The sequence below is a fragment of the Marmota monax genome, unplaced genomic scaffold (genome assembly GCF_021218885.2).
Source record: "Marmota monax isolate L192 unplaced genomic scaffold, Marmota_monax_Labrador192_F-V1.1 WCK01_AAM20220418_F8-fsc00030, whole genome shotgun sequence".
Lineage (NCBI taxonomy): Eukaryota > Metazoa > Chordata > Mammalia > Rodentia > Sciuridae > Marmota > Marmota monax.
Window position 1 is genome coordinate 383,087 of NW_026691988.1, and position 5,370 is coordinate 388,456.

A 5,370-nucleotide genomic window follows, 5' to 3' on the forward strand; every position below is an offset into this window, starting at 1 on the left:
AGAATTACATTTAATGATAAAATCATACAACTATGTAAATCTTTTGGGGAAGGCAAGGGAAGCTCTGGTTAAGGTTTAGCCACAGGGAAAGGCAATAGAAGCTATAGAATAAAATTATCACAAGATGCAGGAGCAGTGGAGTGGCATGAGAAAAAAGGAAAGAAAACAATTATTTTACTTTGGGGGGAGATGCTGAGGATTGAACTCAGGGGCACTCAACCACTGAGCAACACCCCCAGCCCTATTTTGTATTTTATTTAGAAAAAGGGTCTCAATGAGTTGCTTAGTGCCTTGCTTTTGCTGAGGGTGGGTTTGAACTTCCGATTCTTCTGCCTCAGCCTTCTGAGCCACTGGGATTACAGGCGTGCACAACTGCACCTGGTGCAGTAAATCATTATTTAATCTATGAGCTGGAAATACTGGAAGAAGAGCTGTCCCAGAATAGACAATCACTCTGGAAAATTATGTTAGCTTTTTGTTGCTATGAGCAAAACACCTGATAAGAAAAACCTGGAAGAAGAAAGGTTTATTTTGTCTCAAGGATTCAATCTACGGTCAGATGGCTCCATGGCAGAAACATCTGTCTCTCTCTGCTCATCTCATGGCAGTAGTGAAGCAGGAAGAAAGATGAGGGGAGGGTCCAGAGAGATGATAGGCCTTTCTAGGACATGCCCCTAGTGACCTATTTTACTCAACCTATTTACTCAACTAAATCCCACCTCCCAGGAATCCTGATTAATCTACTATTGAGCTTAGAACATTCATGACCCAATCACTTCCCCAAATCTGCACCTTCGAACACACCATAATGGGAAGCAAATGCCGGTAAAGGCCAGTAGCCCTGGTGACCGATGGCCCTGGTCAACTTGAGCATGGCACTTTCTAGAAAGTCTCTCTGAAGGGGTTATGACCCTCTGACCAGGCTGAGAATCTGCACTATTCACCATCCAAATGGCAGAGAAGTAGGTTAATCCAATCAAGGCTCTCTGAATTTGACCATTAATGGTGGCATTTATTTACTATTGGCAATCTCTTAACCTTATATAACCTTAGACAACTTTCTTAACATCTCTGGGTTCCCATTTTCTCACCTGTAAAATAGGGTTAACAATCTAAGGTACTCAAGAAATGCCTGCAATTAATTTTACTTATTTTCACTATAGATATCATATTGTATAAAAAGGTGTTTCATTAATCAAATGAAGTGCTTTTATATATTAATAAAATAATAGTGCTTTCATAGTAAACAAATCTACAGCCTGTGGAACCCAAAGCAGTTTTAGTCTTAAACCTCCCTGACAACATAGTGAGGGAATGAGAGGGGGGTTCTCTTTGAGGGTCCATGTATCCTGGGCAGTATGAGGTAATAAGCTTTCCAGCTCTCTCCTCTATTTCAGACACCAATTTGCAGGCCTAGTGTTCTTAGCAGATTGCCAGAACACCTCCGAACACTGACAATACGGTGGGTACAGAGCATTCTCTAACTCACAGCACACACCTGGGCATCAGTGCAAACAGGACTGGCTATTCTTGATGGTGCTAAACATAAACAGATTTCTGGACATGTATAGGGTAAATGTGTCCCTAATGAGGGAAGGTATATGACATTTTTGCTTTATATACCCTTACAAAATCACACAGGCAGAAGAGGAAATAGCTCAAATATTTATCCTGCAAGAAGGAGATACTTTGGGGTGAAGAGCAAAAAGATAAGGATTGCTGGTAAAGAAAAAAAGAATAGTATGTATTCTCCTGTGGGCCACCGATACAATGCCTCCTGAGTTTCTATTCTGATGAGGAAAAAAAAGGACTACAACTCCAAAATCTCCTTTCTTGGACTATATCTATTTTCCCCTATAAGTTCCAGAAGCTAAAAATAAATTATTTTTCTTGCAGCATTGTGTGTTTTAAGTTTTTGGCAACTCTGGCATATGGCTGAAATTAGGAATTTGCTAATAGAAGAGCAAGTATATACATTTCATTTTTTAAAAAAGAAAATATTTCTTACCCTTTGAATAGATTTTATTTGTTAAAATTCCAAAGCATCTCTTGGGGAAAATGCAAAACTAAAAGAACAAAAAATAATTCTGCATGTGTTCATTTTATCCTCTTGGTGAGTCATCTTATTTTCATTTTGCTGACTCTTTCCATGAGTGTTGTGATCCTAAGGCAACTAACCATTTAATGTTTTGTTGTTGTTTTCTAAATCCATAGGCTTGTGGCTTAAAACACATTTACAGCTGTTTATTTTCTTCTTTGCTCCCATCAGTTCTCGATACAAACACACTTATTACAATTCATAAAATGACAGTATGCATGTCTCTTTTCAATACTTTTAGGAATATATTTAGGGATATGTTTGTGAGCAGCAAAACAATGTCAACACATTTATCCATCTCTTTCCACTAAATCGTAGATCAGCTCAGACTATTTGATGTATACAGTGGGTTTTAAGTGGGTTGTCCACCACATTTCTCAAAATGGGTTATAACAAAAGCTATGCACATAAATTTGTGATACTTTGTTTATAGAGAGGGAAATCTACACATTTTGGAATATTTTAATTCTGTGTTGATTCTCCCATGACAGAAATGTAATCTTTGAAGATTATGGCTAGCAGTTTCTTCTTTAAACAAGCAAAATAATAAAACCCTCTTTATAACAGGGAAGCCCTTGAATGTTTTTCTCAGAAAAAAAAAATGAATAAGAACTCATCAAATAAGACTTCTATGTCCATTTTTGTCTATGGTAATGTAGTTTAGTTTAGGACAGACTAATTCCTCCGCTGAGAACAACTAGAAGAGCCTCAATTAAATAAATAAATACTATTTTTTGAAGGTTTTGGGAAATTGCTCAGGCACAAAGAACTGGGTGCATTTGTCAATTATTTGAGTAAAATGAGAGAACAACTGGGAAGCGGCAGAGAATCTAAATAAGTTTTTCAAATATCAAGGTGCTAGAAAGACAAAACTTGGGGAATTCAGGACTGCTAAGCAAAAAACAACTTATTAGCAGATGAATTTTAAATTGTGTTGAATACTTTATCCATGAAACAAAGATTAATATGAAAAGACTGACAGTATCATGCACCACCGAGCTTGCAGACCGACTGAAACTCTTCTCCACTGCTCAGGAGACTTGAATGACTTATAGTCACTATAAACATGTGTTCAGCTTTCAACATCTACTAACAGTAAACATGTATATTCCATGCCCAGATGCCATGTGGCACTGATTTTATTTTAATTAAAAATTTTTTGTTGATGCAATATAATTACACATAATAGGGGGATTCATTGTTGAATACTCATACAGGCATATATAGCAATATCATTTGCTTGCTTTCTCCAGTTCTTCCCCTTTTCCTCTCTGCCTCCTTCCCCTCTGCCCTCCCCTGTCTCCTTTCTCTTCTACTGAACTCCTTTCGATTTTCAAGAGATCCTCCCTCCTTTTTTCCCCTCTAGCGTTCACATATGAGGAAAAACAACAACATAGAACCCTTGACTTTTAGACTCTGACTTATTTCACTTAACAAGTTCCATCCATTTTCCTGAAAATGGCATAATTTAATCCTTCTTTATGGCAAAATGAAACTCTATTGTGTATAGATCCATTTCTTTATCTATTCATTTGCTGATGGACACCTTGGCTGGTTTCACTGTTTGGCTACTGGGAATTGTGCTGCTATGAGCATGGGTATGCTTGTGTTGCTAGAATATGCTGGAAACATTATTTTTAAAAGGAAAAACAGGACATAACCCAAATGGTCAACACAGTACGATGGATAAATCTTCTCAGGTTCATACAATAAATACTGTACGGTAATGAGGATGGATGAACTATTTCTAGGTGCAATAGCACAGCTTAATCTCACAAATCTTATGTTGATTGAAAGAAACCAGACACAGAAAAGATTTTCCTGCTTGATTCTATTTATATAAACCTTAAAACAGGTGATAGTAATCTATGCTTTTAAAAATAAAGATTATGGCTACCTTGGAGTTGATATGACCAAAGTGGTCATGAAGGAAGTTCTGAGATTCTGCCAACATTATATTATTTGTTCAGGTTTCTGGTTATATAATATTTCCTCTTTAGGAACACTTATTGAGGTTGTACCTTTATGAGTTGCTCATACCTGTATGTAGGCTATATTTTAATAAATAATCACTTTTAAAAAGAACTTGTGCAATACTTTCAGTTTTTACCTATAGCAACCCTACCAGACTTTCCAAGTGAAGAAGAACAAAGTAACATCCCATCCTGGTTCTGAGAAGTGAAGAAAAAAAAAATGTAGCCATTGGAAAACACTTAGAACATTCTAAAAACACTGACTAAAGCCTTGTTACAACTCCAAGGAGGGGAGCTCACCCAGCTCCAGGTCCCTATAGCCCTTATGTCTCACTGAAGGTTGGGGTGAGGTGAAGGAGAAAGCTAAGGAATACTTGCAAAGGCCAAAGGCCAGGGACAGAGACTAAGAATTCGAGATTTAATCAGAAGACTAGAAATCACTCCTCCTCCTTGGAGCCTTACACCACACCTGTAGGTTCTAGTATAGTAGCAATAGGTTACAGCTGAAAGGGTGGCTGTGTTCAGATTCTATTGAAGAAACAGTTTCTGGGAAAGCCCCACACAACAAGGAGACAAAAATCAGGGCACTAGAGGAATCTGAAGCCAATGACACCTCCAGCTACAGTGAACATTGAGCACAGCTCAAGTCCTGGCCTGATTAATATATCTCATACTATAAATGTATTTCCCTTGATTCTTATTACCTCACATCTGTCTTTCAACAATGACACCAAATCACAAGCATGCTAAAAAGGCAAGAAAAACGTTCTCCAAGATAGATCCATATATAATTTTTGCATATAGTAAAAACTGTCTCCTGAAAAACTGAATCAATCTACTTATTTTAAGGTAATTTTCCTACCTTAGCTATAAGGCTTAGTTACCTATTCAAGTTAAAATGGCAACAAACTTTTTAGAGATAGCACTGCTAAATTTAAAACATTTTCTGTTAACATGCTTAAATCCTGGCATCTCTGTTCAAATGTCACCTCATCAGTGAGTCCTTCCATCCCTAAAAATGGCAGCACTTCTCCAAACTCCTCATCTATCCTTGCTGCTTTATTTTTCTCCATTGCATGTACCTTTTCTGATATATTACTCCTTACTTGATTGTTTATTAGTTGTTTTCTCTCAATAAAATATGAGTTTTATGGGAGCTATCTGTTTTGTTCCTTACCATTTCCAAAGTGCCTACAAAATTTAAGTGTTTTGTTAATATATGTTAAATAAATGAATAAGTTCATATATACATACACCAATACTTATGTATAAATACATGAACCACATTGTGTAATACTG